We start from the raw sequence: 19,935 nt of genomic DNA, 5'->3' as shown, positions 1-19,935 counted from the left end.
AACGTTAAAAAGGAATTGTGGCACAAAGAAGTCCACACTAATACCAGAGACAACGTCTGAGTTTTAGACAAGAGGTGCAACAAGGTTTTAAACCTGAAATACCCCCCATGATAAGGGAAATGAACAGTCGAGCCATGCGACGTTAAACAAAGCGCTTCGTGGGAGGCAACCCATGCTTTTTATTTATAATTAGTTGTATGTGTCTGTAGGTATACAAGAGTCCCACAAGGAGGAGCCATAGGAACCAACAGTTAACCTGACAAGAAAACCAAAAAACAGCCAAAAGGACAGCCAGACACGGCCACCCGTGTCAACTGACACAGGCCGTGTCAGAAGAGGGGAAATTTGGGAAGGATGCTTAAAAACAGTGGCCTGACACGGCCACCCGTGTCAGCTGACACGGGCCGTGTCAGGAGCACTGTAAGAAAAATGATTTTGAGGATAATAAAACAGTGGCCTTAGCTGACACGGCCCGTGTCAGCTGACACGGCCCGTGTCAGCTGACACGACCCGTGTCAGGACCACTGTAAAAGAAGTTGGAAAAATGGTAAAAACAGTAGCCTGACACGGCCACTCGTGTCAGGCGTGCAAAATTTTTGAAATTTTTTTGAAAATTTTAAATTTTCGTGGGGCCCACCCACTTAAACCATTCTTAACCACTCTTTTTTCCTTAATCACTCATCATTATCAGTTTTTTAGATAACTTTTCATCACTCTCTCTCATACTTTTTCATCTTCTTCTCCCACTCTCTCACAAACTCCATTAAAACTCACTCACCTCACCACAAAAAACCCTACATGCAACCAAGCTCCACTCACCTATAGTCCAAACACCCTTCACAAATATTTCTCACCTCGCTGTTCCGGTCGCAACCACGGTTTTAGATTTTTCTAACTCAAAAGTTCGGAATTTCGCTATTTTTGTAGGTCCAAAATGTCCTCGAACAAAATCCTTACTAGAAAGCAACAACGTGCAGAGATGGCGATGTACCGAAGGCGCCCAAGCCGGAATCCTAATCCCCACAATATTGTGTTTGACAACCCGGAGCAAGAGCTGCGTTACCAAATTCACCGGAAACGCAAGCTCACGCCGACCCGGTATATGTGTGAGAAGACTCTAACCGATATAGGGCTGAAAATTGAGGTAGACCGAATGTTCAACGTCTTAGGCATGCTCGAGTTTATGAGTTTGGAGGCGCCTACCTACGAACACATTACTCTCGAGTTCCTCAGCACCTTGGAGTTCCAGCTAGAAAAGCGGTGGGTTAACACCACCAGGTATTATTTCGGCACCTTACGCTTTCGATTATTTAACAATTATCATGAATTGTCTGTTGCGGAGTTAGCTGCTATACTCCGAATCCCGCTGAACGGACCCGGAGCGGTCCCAGACGGGTTTTCCCCTAAGGATTTTTGGATCGCCATAACTGGGAGGATGGATTACTCCTCCAAAGGTGCAAAAGCATCGGGCATCCAGAATCCCTGTTTCAGGTACGCCTAAAAAGGTTTAGCCTACACATTGTTTGGTAGAGGCGACATCACTAGAGTAGCTACTCAGAGAGAGCTATTCTTCATGTACTCGATGGCTCAAAACAAGACCATCAATGTAGTTGCCTTTGCAGCATACTAACTGGGGAGAGTCGGCCGAGCAAACTCCGGAGGCATTTCCGTGGGAGGTATGATCACCCAAATTGCATTGCATTTCGGGTATCAGGTTGTTTTACTCGAGGACACGCCAATCGCAGGTAATACTAAAATTGACATGTCTGCTCTAATTGCCCAAGGTGTGATTGCGGTTTCCCCTACCTATTATTCCGTCCTCATTCATAAACGGTTTATCATCGCTCTGTCGGATCCGAACAGAGTGGCTATCACTGATTGTGTGAATTGGTTGTATGTGAGCGCCGATCCCAATGTGGATGAGGGCCACGACACTGACCATTTTTATGCAGGTGACCAATTTGTAGATGATCAGGCAGAAGGAACGGCAATAGAAGAGGAAGATCCTCAAGCACCACCTGAGCAGTTTGCCCCACAGCATCAGGAACCCAACCAGCAGGCGGCGGGTTCCTTATCTTGGTCAACTGACCAATGGGGCTGGATACAGACCGAAATAGGTGACTTGAGGACTGAACAGCAAAGGCAATGCATCGAGCAAGCCCGTTAGGGGGGCGATGTTGGATGAGATGAGCAGCATGATGCGACAGTTGATGTTGCATTTTTCGCAACCACCTCCTCATTAGGACGCTGTAAGTTCCCTCCTCCGCGCTTGGTCACAAACATTGTGGACAATGTTGAGTTCAAGTATGGGGGAGATTTTATGTCTTTTATTTGCAATTTATTTATGTTATTTTTACTTTTTAATTTTGTATTGAATTTGTCTGTTGAATGTATATTATGCCGCAAGTGTGTGTGTCAAGTCTGTGTTGACAGGTTGGAAAAGTAATGATCACAAGTGAGAGTGGATGAAAGATCACACCACTCACCATGGCTTGTTGTGAAGGATCTCCCCAGAAAGTGACACTGCTGAAAGTAAAGATCGGACGCAACGTATACAGCTTAACCGACACAAGTATCCTGCACACTTCGAAGTAAGAAAGCAATTGCACCAAATTAAGAAGCACTGTGGATCCTGTCAAAGCTGAACCAAACCAAGTGAGTCAGAAAAGGCCAAACACATTAATCATCATGAGCGTCATTCAGGTTTGTCTTTATCACTCTAAATTTGCGTAGACTCTCTGGGACTGTCACTGCATGATACACACACTGAGGCACATTGTTTGTAATTAACCTCGAGCCTTTCTAGCCATCCCACATTATTATATCCTTCGTTAACCCCCTTTGAGCCTATATCCATTTTTTGTTTAAAACACCATGAATGTAACCATTGGTCAAAAACACTTCCTCACCCTGTTCAGAGTCATGAGAAGACATTCCAACTGTGTTAAAAAGCTAAGTTTGGGGTAAAAACCCCAAAAGCTCTCAAATCCCTAGAAAGTGCAAAAACAAAAGAAAAAGAAAAGTTGAGGAATCGAGAAAAAGAAAGAAAAATCGAACAATCGATGATTCAAAAGAAAAAGCACGGAAAAGGGCAGTCGGTAAAAAAATCAAGAAATAAGAAAAGAAAATCGAGGAAATAAAAGAAACAAACACAAGATGCAACATCGACTCTTAACCAAAATCCCCTTGTTTCCCTTTTTAATCCATACCCTAACCCAAGCCAAGCTACAACCCTAAAGACCTTAAAAGTGTGTGTTGTATGTAGGTGATGAGAAAAGAGAGACTATTAAAACTTGTGAGTGATATTGTATACTTTGAATTATGAGTGTAAACAGTTTACCCCGAGAGAATTGGTGAGAATCTGAAATAAGATGACAGGTGAAACGATGCTTTAAAGTGGAAGTGTGAGTGATGACTTATGAGGATGGGTAGGACTTGTGGAAGGAAAACGGAAGACGTTCGCGAATGATCTCAGCAGTGGTGGAAAGCATAAAGAATTCTGGGGAGTGATACTGAAACATTACTTAGGACAAGCAATGAGCTAAGTTTGGGGTTATGATTAGTCACCATTTATAGTAAGTTTTCATTACTGATCCGACGCAAAATAGAGACATTTGATATACTGTACAAGCATTTAAGGTACAATTCGAGTAGTTTTACTTCCGTTATGTTATTTGCGCATTTTTAATCTTTATGATGTTTTACTTTGTTTATCTTGATTTTATGCGTGGGATAGCTGTGTTATTGTCAGACAGATCCAGGTAGAAGAACCGGAGAACTCAGAACACGACAGTGCGAGAGTCCGGTACGCTAAAGAGCAGAAAATCCCGGTACATGAGGCCTGACATGGCCACCCGTGTCAGCTGACACGGGCCGTATCAGGGCAAGGGAAACAGCAGAAGAAAACAGTAGCCTGACACGGCCACCCGTGTCAACTGACACGGGCCGTGTCAGGCAGAAAAGTCCCCCCGTGTTGGGCATGCCATGGGCGTGTCAGGAGAACCAGTAGGCTGACACGGCCACCCGCGTCAGCTGACACGGGCCGTGTCAGCCCAAGCCCAATTTTTCCAATTTTCTCGGGCTTTTCATTCTTCGGGCTTTGTGGAGACATCTTTGGACCTGTCCAACTGCTGCTGGGAACTTTCACTATAAAAAGAGGTCTTCTACCAAAGGAAAAATCATCTTGGAATACAGCAAACCACAGTATTGTGAAGCAATCAAGTATTACAGAGATCAAGGCATTTGGAGAGCTGAAGAGATTCATGAGCGGGAGCGATTGAAGATCAAAGTCATCCAATTACTTGTAATGTGTAATTTTTATCTTGAATTTGTTTTAAACAATATGAGTAGCTAAACCCCCCAATTCAAGGGGGTGTCCCTGATTTAGAATTGTAATGAATTTGAGTTTACATTTGCATTTATAATATTTTGTTTACGGTAACCTTTTGATGTGTTTATTGCTTTCTCTTTCGGACCAATCGAGATTGATCTATGGTTATCACTTAGGCTGGACCGCCAGTGATAAGGTTTTCATCAGGTTACTCTGCAGTAGATATCACCTAGGACTAGGGATACCCTGTATGAACCAGAGTATTCTTGATATTATACAGCTTAACTTCACCCTAATTGGCTATGGACATATGAATTAGGGTAGATTGATTAAAGGTTTTCTCACCAAGGACTTGGGAGAAAATACCCTTGAGAACAAGTAGTAATTGATATTTGTTGATGCAATAGTAACTCAGAGTTATTACAGGGATAAATCATACACCTTCCCTGGCATTGTTCATTTTTCTCTATAAACCCTTATTTTCATATTTCTTTATTATTTTCTTTTTACACTCAAAAAACCAAATTAATACTTTTTGTTTAATTGAATGATAATTTAAAACTCAATACTAACGTGCAGTCCTTGAGATCGACATTCGGGGGATTTCCCCATTATTACTATAACAGGCAAAATAGTACACTTGCTATTTTCTCGATCAAGTTTTTGGCGCCGTTGCCGGGGACTGCCAAAAATATAGAGTTTAATTTTATTTCAATTAAAATTTTGTTGCTCTGCAATAAAATTATTTTTCTGTCATTTATATTTTACTAACCAGTGTATGCGAGGAAAACCCTCAGCTGAAATTCTTTTTGACGCAGAGATCGAGAGAACCCTTCACAGAAGACGCAGAGAACAAAGAGTGGATTCTACAGAAGAAAGTACCTCGGATCAACCAGAAGTCAAGGAACCTATGGCTGAAGTTCCTCCAATTCCACCTCCTCCACATCCGGAGAGACTCCTAGGTGACTATGGAGGTGCAAACGCACCGGGTGGTCGACTGACCATAGTTAACCAACCGGTGAATGTGACAAATTTTCAACTGCATCCTAGCACGATCAATCAATTGGAAAGAAAACGTTTCACCGGAAAGGTTAATGAAGATGCCAACAAACACCTGCAAATATTTTTGACCATGAGCACCACCTTGAAAATTGATGGTCACACTGATAAAGCAAAAAAATTAAGAATGTTCCCGTTCACTTTAACTGAAGACGCGGAAGAATGGTTCTATTCTCTCCCTGCCGGTAGTATCACTTCCTGGGAGGAGATGGAAACTGCATTATTAAATGAGTATTTTCCAGCATCAGTATTCCTGAGAAAAAGGTATGAAATTCTGAATTTCAAACAGAAGGATGGTGAATCATTGGGAGACACATACAAAAGATTCAAAAGGATCTTAGTCGCGTCTCCCACTCATAATATGGATCAGACAGAACAAATGGAGATGTTCGTTAATGGGTTGAAATTAAAGAAAAAATAGTTGATTGATACAGCAGCCGGTGGCTCAACAAATTTCTCAACAACCACTGGTATCAAGAGGATCATTGAAGTAATAGCTGCTAACGAGCATCTAGGGCTCTATGACCGGTGTACCAGGCAGCCAGATGGGGTGATTGACATAAAATTAGAGACAAATAAAATCCGTCTGGAAGACACTGTTGCTGCTGAAGTAGACAAAAAGCTGAAAGCTATGAATATAGGTACTCAACAGGTCGTGCAGGTTCAACCAACTCAGGAGAGCACTTGTGAAATCTGTAATGGACCTCATCATACGGTCTATTGCTTTGCAACTCCCCAACAAATTGAAGAGATCAAATTCTTGAAGCAGAACAATCCCTACTCTAACACTTACAACCCAGGTTGGAAGAATCATCCAAACTTCTCCTAGAAAGATCAGAGAGGGAACGTTCCGCAACAGGGTACAGGGCAATATCAGACTCAGTATCAGCAACAGCAACAACAGCAAGCACCTAAAAAGGCAGACTGGGAGATTGCCATTGAAAACCTGGCAGCTCAAAATAGGCAATTTGAAGAAGAGACTAGAAACAATTAGAAAAACACCACCGCCTCCCTAAAGAATCTCGAAGTTCAACTGGGGCAGATAGCACAGCAATTGGCAAGTTCTCGAACACCAGGTTCCCTACCAAGTGAAACAGTTCAAAATCCGAGAGGTCAGAAGAATGTTAATACTATCACGACGATAGAGAAAAAGGCTGCTAAAAAGAAAAAAATTATATCACCGAGCGAGCCGAATAAAGAAGAAACTACAAAAGGAACTAAACTGGTGATTAAGTTGCCCTACCCTCAGAGAATGACAAAGAAGGAACCTAGTGAGTCAGACTTAGAGAAATTCATGACAATGTTTAAAAGGATTGAGGGTCATATGGCCTTGTTTGAAGCACTTGAAAGGATGCCCATGTACAAGAAATTCGTGGAAGAGGTAATGGCTGAAAAGAAACCAACCACTGAAGAACAGGTATCTGGTAAGGAACAATATAATGCAAACTCCCTAGAGCAGAACATTCCCAACAAAAAAAAAGGATCCAGGAACTGTCACAGTACCATGCACAATCAAAGAAAGAACCTTCAAAAAGGTACTAATAGATTATGGAGCTAGTGTGAATCTAATGCCATTATCGATCTACCACAGGCTGGGTATTAAAAATACCAGTGATATAAAGACCAATCTAAAGTTTGCGGATCACTCAAGAAAAGATGCATATGGTATAACTGAAGATGTGCTGGTAACAATAGCGGACTTGACTCTTCCAATCGATTTTGTAATCCTAGACATACCTAAGACAACGAGGCACCCATCATTCTGGGTCGACCTTTCATGAAGACGAGTTGATGCAAGCTCGACATGGATGAGTGCACGTTAACCTTGAAAGTTCACAACAAGGAAATAACATTGAATGCTATTGAAGACTCAGTATCAAGTAGGCTTAATCAGGACATTGAATACTATCAAAGTCTCACCACTACCAGTAGCCACCCTAAACGGAAAGATTCCTAACACCGAAAGGAAGGTTAAAAAGGAATCGTAGCACAAAGGAGTCTAAACTGATACCAGAGACAACGTCCGAGTTATAGACAAGAGGTGCAACAAGCTTTTAAACCTGAAATACCCCCCATGATAAGGGAAATGAATCGTCGAGCCATGCGACGTTAAACGAAGCGCTTCGTGGGAGGCAACCCACGCTTTTTATTTATAATTAGTTGTATGTGTTTGTACGTATACAAGAGTCCCACAAGGAGGAGCCAGAGGAACCAGCGGTTAACTTGACAAGAAAACCAAAAAACGGCCAAAAGGACAGCCTGACACGGCCACCCGTGTCAGCTGACACGGGCTGTGTCAAAAGAGGGGAAATTTGGGAAGGATGCTTAAAAATAGTGGCCTGACACGGCCACCCGTGTCAGCTGACACGGGCCGTGTCAGGAGCACTAGATTTTTACATAACTTTTCATCACTCTCTCTCATACTTTTTCATCTTCTTCTCCCACTCTCTCACAAACTCTATTAGAACTCACTCACCTCACCACAAAAAACCCTACATGCAACCAAGCTCCTCTCACCTATAGCCCAAACACCCTTCACAAATATTTCTCACCTCGTCGTCCCGATCGCAACCACGGTTTTAGATTTTTCTAACTCAAAAGTTTGGAATTTTGCTATTTTTGCAGGTCCAAAATGTCCTCGAACAGAATCCTTACCGGAAAGCAACGACGTGCAGAGATGGAGAAGTCCCGAAAGCGCCCGAGCCGGAATCCTAATCCCCACAATATTGTGTTTAACAACCCGGAGCAAGAGCGACGTTACCAAATTCACCGGAAACGTAAGCTCACGCCGACCCGGTATATGTGTGAGAAGACTCTGACCGATCTAGGGCTAAAAATTGAGGTAGACCGAATGTTCCACGTCTTGGGCATGCTCGAGTTTATGAGTTTGGAGGCGCCTACCTACGAACGCATTACTCTCGAGTTCCTCATCACCTTGGAGTTCCAGCTAGAGAAGCGGTGGGTTAACACCACCAGGTATTATTTCGGCACCTTACGCTTTCGATTATTTAACAATTATCACAAATTGTCTGTTGAGGAGTTAGCTGCTATACTCTGAATCCCGCTGAACGGACCCGGAGCGGTCCCAGACGGGTTTTCCCCTAAGTATTTTTGGATCGCCATAATTGGGAGGATGGATTACTCCTCCAAAGGTGCAAAAGCATCGGGCATCCAAAATCCCTGTTTCAGGTACGCCCAAAAAGGTTTAGCCTACACATTGTTTGCTAGAGGCGACAACATTGGAGTAGCTACTCAAAGAGAGCTATTCTTCATGTACTCGATGGCTCAAAACAAGACCATCAATGTATCTGCCTTTGCAGCAGACTAACTGGGGAGAGTCGGCTGAGCAAACTCCAGAGGCATTTCCGTGGGAGGTATGATCACCCAAATTGTATTGCATTTCGGGTATCAGACTGTTTTACTCGAGGACACGCCAATTGCAGGTAATACTAAAATTGACATGTCTGCTCTGATTGCCCAAGGTATGATTGCGGTTGCCCCTACCTATTATTCCGTCCTCATTCATAAACGGTTTATCATCGCTCTGCCGGATCCGAACAGAGTGGCTATCACTGATTGTGTGAATTGGCTGTATGTGAGCGTCGATCCCGATGTGGATGGGGGCCACGACACTGACCATTTTTATGGAGGTGACCAATTTGTAGATGATCAGGCTGAAGGAACGGCAATAGAAGAGGAAGATCCTCAAGCACCGCCTGAGCAGTTTACCCCACAGCATCAGGAACCCAACCAGTAGGCGGCGGGTTCCTCATCTTGGTCAACTGACCAATGGGGCTGGATACAGACCGAAATAGGTGACTTGAGGACTGAACAGCAAAGGCAAGGCATCGAGCAAGCCCTTCAGGGGGCGATGTTGGATGAGATGAGCACCATGATGTGACAGTTGAAGTTGCATTTTCCGCAACCACCTCCTTAGTAGGACCTTGTAAGTTCCCTCCTCCGCGCTTGGTCTCAAACATTGTGGACAATGTTGAGTTCAAGTGTGGGGGAGATTTTATGTCTTTTATTTGCAATTTATTTGTGTTATTTTTACTTTTTAATTTTGTATTGAATTCGTCTGTTGAATGTACATTATGCTGCAAGTGTGTGTGTCAAGTCTGTGTTGACAGGTTGGAAAAGTAATGATCACAAGTGAGAGTGGATGAAAGATCACACCACTCACCATGGCTTGTTATGAAGGATCTCCCCAGAAAGTGACACTGCTGAAAGTAAAGATCGGACGCAACGTATACAGCTTAACCGACACAAGTATCCTGCACACTCCAAAGTAAGAAAGCAATTGCACCAAATTAAGAAGCATTTTGGATCCTGTCAAAGTTGAACCAAACCAAGTGAGTCAGAAAAGGCCAAACACATTAATCATCATGAGCGTCATTCAGGTTTGTCTTTATCACTCTAAATTTGCGTAGACTCTCTAGGACTGTCACTACATGATACACACACTGAGGCACGTTGTTTGTAATTAACCCTGAGCCTTTCTAGCCATCCCGCATTATTATATCCTTCGTTAACCCCCTTTGAGCCTATATCCATTTTTTGTTTAAAACACCATGAATGTAACCATTGGTCAAAAACACTTCCTCACCCTGTTTAGAGTCATGAGAAGACATTCCAAGTGTGTTAAAAAGCTAAGTTTGGGGTAAAAATCCCAAAAGCTCTCAAAGCCCTAGAAAGTGCAAAAACAAAAGAAAAAGAAAAATTGAGGAATCGAGAAAAAGAAAGAAAAATCGAACAATCAATGATTTAAAAGAAAAAGCACGGAAAAGGGCAGTCGATAAAAAAATCAAGAAATAAGAAAAGAAAACCGAGGAAATAAAAGAAAAAAACACAGGATGTAACATCGACTCTGAACCAAAAGCCCCTTGTTTCCCTTTTTAATCCATACCCTAACCCAAGCCAAGCTACAACCTTAAGAACCTTAAAAGTGTTTGTTGTGTGTAGGTGATGAGAAAAGAGAGACTATTCAAACTTGTGAGTGATATTGTATACTTTGAATTATGAGTGTAAACAGTTAACCCCGGGAGAATTGGTGAGAATGTGAAATAAGCTGACAGGTGAAACGATGCTTTAAAGTGGAAGTGTGAGTGATGACTTACGAGGATGGGTAGGACTTATGGAAGGAAAACGGAAGACGTTCGCGAATGATCTCAGCAGTGGTGGAAAGCATAAAGAGTTTTGGGGAGTGATACTGAAATATTACTTGGGACAAGCAATGAGCTAAGTTTGGGGTTGTGATCAGTCATCATTTAAAGTAAGTTTTCATTACTGATCCGCCGCAAAACAGAGACATTTAGTACACTGTGCAAGCATTTAAGGTACAATTCGAGTAGTTTTACTTTCGTTATGTTATTTGCGCATTTTTAATCTTTATGATGTTTTACTTTGTTTATCTTGATTTTATGTGTGGGATAGCAGTGTTATTGTCAGACAGATCCAGGTAGAAGAACCGGAGAACTCAGAACATGACAGTGCGAGAGTCCGGTACGCTAAAGAGCAGAAAATCCCGGTACAGGAGGCCTGACACGACCACCTGTGTCACCTGACACGGGCCATGTCTGGGCAAGGGAAACAGCAGAAGAAAATAGTAGCCTGACACGGCGACCCGTGTCAACTGACACGGGCCGTGTCAGGCAGAACACTCCCCCCGTGTTAGGCATGCCATGGGCGTGTCAGGAGAACCAGTAGGCTGACACGGCCACCCATGTCAGCTAACACGGGCCGTGTCAGCCCAAGCCCAATATTTCATATTTTCTCGGGCTTTTCATTCTTCGGGCTTTGTGGAGACATCTTTGGACCTGTCCAACTGCTGCTGGGAACTTTCACTATAAAAAGAGGTCTTCTACCAAAGGAAAAATCATCTTGGAATACAGTAAACCACAGTATTGTGAAGCAATCAAGTATTACAGAGATTAAGGCATTTGGAGAGCTGAAGAGATTCATGAGCGGGAGCGATTGAAGATCAAAGTCATCCAATTACTTGTAATGTGTAATTTTTATCTTGAATTTGTTTTAAACAATATGAGTAGCTAAACCCCCCAATGTTATGGGGGTGTCCCTGATTTAGAATTGTAATGAATTTGAGTTTACATTTGCATTTATAATATTTTGTTTACGGTAACCTTTTGATGTGTTTATTGCTTTCTCTTTCGGACCAATCGAGATTGATCTATGGTTATTGTAGCGGTGTATTCGTTACTATATGATCTATTCATTAAATCATAAGCAAAGTATACAAAACATAGAGTCGCCACCGCACTTTTATTTATCCTAAGGATTGGCTAAAAAGCGAACAAAAGCCTAAGAAGTTTTACACGTAGAAAACTAATGAAAAGATCAGAGATCGGGGTAAGGGGTAAATTACGCAAAGGGAAGGTGTTAGGCACCCAATGCGTCCTAGGTACTCCTAGGGAGCCCTTTTCACACTTGTTGTTTGAAAATTATTATTTGTCATGACATAAGTATTCTGCAAACATGATTGGGATGATGAGAAAAGAATGTACAAGTTAATTATTTTTGTGTTTGAACGGATGAACCATTGCCTACGTACCTTTCCATGAAAGGTAAAGGATCAAAATGCCGTAGTTCGGCTAAAAGATTTCCAAAAAATTAGTGAATTCAATTTTAAACACAAGCACTAAGGTCTTACGTTACCCACGGGAGAAAACTCAACCTTATGAAACAACAAGTCCACCATGTGAGAAAAGCTTCAACTTGCTAGAGAGGGGTTAACCCTCTAATAAGCAAGGAAGACTTACAATTCAATCAACTAAGGACAAATAGGTGAGATTAACATCAACCAACTAGGATAAATCAAACCTATGGCTAATGTATGAAAACTTAACAAACATGGACAAAGCCACAAAGCAATTGAAGGGGTGAAGTTAATTGATTTGGATTATTTACAAAGTATGGTCAAGGTATGATTAGAGTCAATTCAAAAAGAAGTATTTACAAAAAATGAAGTTTGGAAAATCATGGACTTAAGGTCCAAGTTTCTAATTTAGAAAGTGGTGAGGATGTTTGCACAACATTTATTTCAAGTTTTAAAAGTATGTGTGAAAAGGTTTAGGACACAAGGGGGTGAATGGAATGGATGAAAGGATGTAAAACTTCTTAGAAGGGTTCACCTCTTGAAATCATATAGAGGATGATTCAAGTGTGTCCTTAGGAATAGGCAATGAACAATAAGGGATGAACAAACAAAGTGATACCGGATGCCACTCGATGGTCTTACACCAATCTCATGACAAAAGCGGATATCGGATATCAATAAATGGATTTATACCAATCTCCTAAAACAAACATGGATATCAGATGCCACTCAATGGTCTTACACTAATCTCCTAAAGCAAACAAACAAAAGAGGATACCGGATGCCAATAAATGGGCTTATACCAATCTCCTACATATGATCATAGGAATACAAATGCCACATCACTGGGACTTACAATTGCATCCTCACATAAACAAAACAAAAGCAAAACAATGGATGTCAGATGCCAATCTATCTGGGCTTACTCTAACCTCCACAGTATGATCCTAGGAACACAAATGCCACATCACAGGGACTTACAATTGCGTCCTCACATACAACAAACAAGGTGCATCAAGCAAAAGGGCAAAGAGGATATGAGTGACCAATGAGGTCTTACACTCTATCCCTTCCATATCATGGGAACAAAAGCCAATCTACATGGACTTACAATTGTATCCTCCATGGGCAAACAAACATAGGTCACAAAGATATGCAATAATGATCATGCTAGAATGAACAATCAATGATAATAAATGCACAAAAGGCAATCAAGCAATCATGTATAAGTGAATCAAACAATCAATCACATAAATTCAAGTAGCACACACTATAACCAATCAATTAGGCTCAAACAAAGGGTGAGGCATTAAAGCCAATTGGAATGGGGTTAATGGTGCTCTTAACCTTGCCATTGAGGGGCTAAGGTGAAGCAGATGAAAGGATATGAGGGGTGTGCCTCATCACTCTTATCTCTGGTCAGAGAGAGTATTGAATATCAGAAGGTGTGGGAGTTCAGAAAGTAGGAACTCTCTCCACATTTTTATTGACTCTATAGATCTTGGGCTAGGATCCCAATGCTACAACCATGTAATGGGAGCAAGGAGAAGACTCACAGAATAGTGGGAGATAGGCTACATATCTCTTATATCCACCAATTTCCTTATTTAAAGTACTTTTCCTGCTTGAGGACAAAATATAAACAAGCACAAACATTGCCTCTTAAGGAGGACTTCAGACAGTTGCCTGGCTAAGTAACAAGCCAGGTCTTCCAGACTACATGGAGATAAGAGAGTCTACCTCAATGCAAATGCTATACAAGCAAAGCAATGCAAGTTCTCAAAAGAACTGAGCAACTAAGGGTACCTGAAATCAATCAAATATAATCAGCATCCCAACATAAACAAAACAACAACATAAGAATCAACAACAATGTATAATCAAACAATGCAATATGTGCATAGCACAAAGCTCAAGCGAACCAAGCACCCTACAAAACAAACAAATTAGTTCACAATAATCAAATGAAACAATCAACTTGCATTAATTCCTTTAAAGCACTTTGCTTCTTAACCTGAAAAGTCAAAGTCAAACTCAAACATGAGTAACAAGACTACTAGGACAAGCCTAGGGTCCAAAGGATGGAAAAAATGTAAAACAGCAAGTGAAACATAACCAAAACCAAGGTTTATCAATTAAGAAGAAGGACCAATTGGTCTCACATCCAAACTATGCACTAAATTCATTTCATGCACAATTTAACTCAAAGTAAGCAAGTGTGAACCACATGTGAGTAAACAGAATGATTCCAATCAAACAAATATCAAAACAGCTCAATAAATTCCACAAAAATTCTATTCTAAACAGGACACATTCAATGAACTACATGTCAAATTTCATGCTATTTGGACAAGAGGAAGTAGATAAATTAAATTCAACATGTCATGGCATGCAAAAATCAACCTAAACTAGGTCACAAACCAAGTGTCAACTTCAATCAATTGTAAAACAGTATGAACAAGTGAGAAATGAATGGGACCAAAGCCAAAGTGAAGCTAAACATTTTAAGAAACACTCCACCAAATTTCATCTTCATATGATAAGGTATGAACATTTTACAAGCCATATAGTTTGATCACTCAAAAAACAATCCAAAAATTGCTAACAGCAAACAAAAATCCAAATCAAATAGGAAATGGATCAATCAAATCCACAAAAAATCATGGTGAAACTAGACATTCATATGATATCGCATGCAAAGAATCAGAGTCATAGGCATAGCATAAGCATGGATAATAAAATCATGAACACAGCATAGCATAGTGTGACATATATTGTCACACTCATGAAGATTATATCATATCTCTCTAACCAGGGACTCAAAAATAGCAAACTATATACCAAAATCACCAGGAGAGAGTCAAGAACAAGCATGTGAAATTTCATTCATTTTGGAGCAAGCATGATTATTTTATGATCAATATGGTGAAACATACATATAATGCACCTATGTCAAAGATCATTAAGCCAATCCAAAAAATCACCAGGCACAACTTGAATTACTATGCCTAAAAAAAACTAGAGGAAATTTGGAATTCAACAAAAAAATTCCCACCTAATTTGGATTAAAATTGAACTAGTTATGATTTTTGGAAGTTTGATTGAAATAATGAAATATTTATTTAAGTTGTGAAATGAATTTAATTAATACGAATGACATTTTTGTAATATTCAAGGCTAGGGCGCAAAACGCAGCGTCCCATTTAATGCAGTGGCGCCTTGTGATTCGACGGATCCGGCGGTAAACAAGATTTTAAATTGAAACGCATGAATACAAGATCAAACGCGTAAAATTTCCAGAATTCTTGAAGCTCAAGCGCATTCTTCATGTTCATCACTTCCAGATTTCCACATGAACATTTTTTAACGGAAATACACATGCCATATATGGTTCTCTCCGTCTCTCAGCGTAGATCATGGATATGGTGATGGTTTTGTCCAGAAGTTAACGTACACAAAGATCCACTCAAGAATAGTTATGGTGCACAAACTTTAAATCAAGATATCTTGATGATTACTCAATGAAAATACATGATTCGAACGCCAAACTACTCTATGTCAAAGGATCTATCTAAACCACATGGCAATTGCATGAATTAAAGAGTTCGAGTTCTTACCTTCTTGAAGTGCAGCTCGTGATTCCGTGTGTTTTTGGCTTCAATTATGTGAAACAGATGGAGTATGTTGGTTATGAAGGTGATTGGTGATGATCTTTTAGCTCAAGAGCGCGTGAATCAGTGGGAATTCGCAACTGCCATTGAAGAACTCAAGATTGCAACAGTGTGAATTGGCACGATTCTTGCTTCAATCTCCACAAACAGAACTCCAAAAGTGCTTGCAGATGATGAATCAAACATGAACTAGCACAAGCATTAGCGAATTCTTGAAGAATTGATGAAGAAAGTGAAAATGCAAATTGTGAAATTTTGAGAGAATTGGAGAATTTTTGGATTGGATCTGAAAAAATGATTATCCTCCCTTTCAATTTTGTTATCATTAACCTTTTATACATGCTCTTAATCCATCCCTTTAATCATGATTAGCACAATTTTGATGACTAGTGAATGAGCTTGTAATGCACTTTGGCCAATTTGCCCTTGGATGACTTGGACCAATGGAACAGTAATTTTTCACCTTGAGCAAATCATAAATTGCATTTGGAAGCTATTGCAATTGGTCCCATGTGAAAACTCCATGTATTTTGAAATTTGGACTTTTTTCCCACCAATTTTTAAATGGTCCACTTGAAAAATGACCTTTTTATGTGAAGGTTTTTGGTGAAATGTGATGATGGATTTGGATAGTACACATCAAATGTGGTTTGCTCAAAGAAGAACCATCCAATTTGGCCATTCCATGTGAAAGTTATGCCACTTTGAATTTAGGCATTTTCTGAAAATGATTTGACCATATCTTGCCAACCACACATGGGAATTGAGTGTTCTTGGACTTTTTGGAAAGGTGAGAACAAGATCTTCAACTTTCATGTTGGGCAAAATTTCATTTGAAGCTTGTATGATGAAGTACTTTTGAGGAGAAAAACTTTCCATTTTGGGCAGATGAAAATTACAGGTCATTTCCATTTTTGGAAACTTTTTGTCTGACTTCAAATCCTTCAACCTTGATCTTTGAAATGCCAAATGAGACTTGTATGGACATGAATGAGGTCTTTCTAACCATATCACACCTTCAAATCCCTGATTAAATGCATAGTTGACCACAGTTGACCACAATTGACTTTTCTAGGGTTTTGGTGGACTGGGCCATGTTCTGATGAATTCCAAGCCTCTTTCAATTGAGATCTTGATTCAAAATGATATCACAACTTATATGAACTCTTTATGAATGATCATGGTGCCCAAATTCTTCAAGAATGGCCACCATCTATTGCTCAATGCCTGATTTGATTGTCTTGATCTAGCTGGCTTCATCTGCAAGCAACATGGTTAGATGACAATATTTTTGTACTTTTGGTTAGTAAACATATGAAAAGAAATGATATACAAATGCAATACATGCTTGGTGATCAAGAACCATACTCACAAGGTAACCCACCCACTAGGAGGGAAGCTAGGGTATGAAATGATCCTTGAGGCCATGATATGATATGATATGGGCCATGAGGGATCTTAGGGCCAAAATTGGGGTCTTACAGATGCCCCTATTTAAGGTCATTCTATCCGGAGAAGTGAAGTTTAGAAATCTTCATCTCGACGCGGTAGAATGGGCTTAAATAATAGTAATGAGACAAGTTTTGGTCCCTAAGAGACCTCATGATGCAGATGTATGCATGCAAGAGATAAATTATGTGGGGAATATATGGTTCACACAGAAGAAAGGACGATCCGTCGGAGTAATACACTCACCAGGAACAGAGACTCTAACAAGACTCTTATTGGGACTCTTTTAGGGGATAGTAAGAGAAAGAATGCGTGAGCAAGACACGACTTTGATTAGGGAAAACAAAAATGACACAGCGTGAACAAGACACGACTGGACTGGATAACTTGCTGGGGAAGCCAAGGGCTCACACTGGGGGATAAAGAATTCCAGAGGAAAATAAATCCATTGGAAAGATATAAGCTGACTCAAACTATCCACAAAGGATACTTCGGATAAAAATCCGGACTCGGACCAGGAAAAGATTCACAGAGAATCTCCCTGCCGGAAAAATGCATATGTTGGGGAAACGCCCGTATAGCAAAGGGTAAAAATCACCAAAGGAAACTCCGCAGGGGAATGTCTAACAAAGAGACTTTCCTGGGAAAGCAACAAGAAATGAGGTGTCACCGGTATAAGGGTAACAAACTCAGGAAGAATGAATATCTAAGACCGGTATAAAGGTGAGAGATATCAATCAACCGACGTCTGAGAAAGACCAATACAGGGTACAAAACTCAGGAAAATCTGACTCCACAGGGGACCAAAGTCATAATAGGGAGTAGAAAGGAAGGAACACCAGGGATACCGAGGTATATAATAGGTGACCGACCGAAATGTGAATTGGTATATATGCCAAGACACTCATCATCCGAAAGGAGGGCTTGAAAAAGCAAATCGACTTACAGGATGGACACTCGGATCCGCAACGGGAAAACGAATCTTACTCAACTGGGGACACAAACCCAAAGAATGCGTGAGATATAATATCCATTACCGTCAGAACGTGGATAGAATACTCGCATGAGATATATTATCTATTACCGTCAAAACGTAGATAATAAACTCGCATGGTAAGAAACACCAGAGATACCGAGGTATATAATAGGTGATCTACCGAAAACGTGAATTGGTATATATGCCAAAACACACATCCGAAACACAAACGGTTAAAGGATGGATATTCGATTCTACAGAGAATACGAATCTTGCTCAGCAGGGGAAAATCAACAAAGGACTCCAACCAAAGGGCGCATGAGACATATTATTCATTACCGGCAGACCGTGAATAATATACTCGAAAGGAAAAGACACCAGAGATACCGAAGTATATAATAGGTGACTAACCAACAAGAGAGACAATCGACACCGAGCATCCGGGTAAACGAAAGACAACTCAAAGGGATAAATTGCAAGCATCCGGCAATTATCCAACAACAAGAATATTCGACTCCGCGAAGGGAAATATGAATCTTACTCGACTAGGGAAACACCAAGGCTTCAACTGAAGAGTGCATGAGATATATTATCCATTACCGTCAGAACGTGGATAGTATACTCTCCTGGAAGATTTTCCACAACCGGTATAAGGGTTAATAAAGGATAAATCGACCGAAAAGAAAGGCATCGGGATACCAAACAGGCATATAATGATGACCAATCAAAGGGAGCAACAACATTACCAATCAAAAGGGTAAATGAAAGAAGACTCACTGTGGATAAATTGCAGGCATCCGGCAATTATCCACAAAAGTGGGGATACATTGACAAACAATCAATGGATCGGGGAACAAATCACTAGCAAACGGTGAAAAGACCCACTGGCAACTTCAAAAGGATAACATTGCAAGCATCCGGCAATGATCCAGGAGACTGCTGGGAATACAAGTGCTTACTCAAGAGCAACTACCCAAAAGCAGGGAGGAATATCAACATCGAATATTGAATGAAGATAACCACAAAGGAGAGATTAGGGTTTACATCTACCGAATACGGGGCAGAAGACCAAAATCTGGCTGAGAGAACAAGAGGTTAAACCATACTGACTACTGGGTAAGAAACCAAAGACTCAGTTGAAGATAAAATTGCTAGCAACCGGCAATTATCCACCTGTATCATAAGATACCACTCCGCTGGAGAGCAAAATCACAGCGACAAAGGATTTACAACTACCGAATACGGGGTAGAAGACCACAAACTCCACTGGGGATATAAATCACCACCGGGAACAAAACTCCGTTAGGGATAAAACCACAACAACAGAAAATCCACCACCAACCAGATCGAACCACAAAGGTTACCACTGATAGGGGAAAAGAGATAGGACTTACGACTACCGGTATGAGGGCAGTAGCCAACACTCTGGTGAGGATAACAAGATTTAGGGCTTATATCAAACCGCTAACTCTACGTGGGATGGAAATATTTCACAAGTCCGCACGAGAAACAAAATAGGGTTCAACAACCACACAATCTGCTGGAGAGTAAGGAAATAGGATTTACGACTACCCACCACTAGGCAGAAAACCAGCAACTCCTGCCGAGGAATAAAAGGTATATAACCACCAATTCCGTCAAAAGGGCAAGGAAAATAGGACTTACAACTACCGGTATAAGGGTAGAAGCCAAATCGACTCTTGCGGAGGCATAAAAGGTATATAACCATAAATTCCGCCAAGAGGAAAGGAACAACAGGACTTACAACTACCGGTATAAGGGTAGAGGCCCAAAACTCCGCTGGGGATAAAAAATCACCACAGGGAAGCACAAGAAA

General features: G+C 40.9%; 1 protein-coding gene across 1 annotated transcript in view; it reads right to left on the bottom strand.

Annotated features, from left to right (window-relative positions):
• Positions 1-19,935, bottom strand: part of LOC127096079 (uncharacterized) — a 64,800-nt gene that overhangs the window by 37,319 nt on the left and 7,546 nt on the right. The gene's annotated exons all lie outside the window — the stretch shown is intronic.

The sequence above is a fragment of the Lathyrus oleraceus genome, chromosome 6 (genome assembly GCF_024323335.1).
Source record: "Lathyrus oleraceus cultivar Zhongwan6 chromosome 6, CAAS_Psat_ZW6_1.0, whole genome shotgun sequence".
NCBI lineage: Eukaryota > Viridiplantae > Streptophyta > Magnoliopsida > Fabales > Fabaceae > Lathyrus > Lathyrus oleraceus.
The sequence above is the reverse complement of the archived record's forward strand: the minus strand, read 5'-3'. Positions and strand labels throughout refer to the sequence as shown.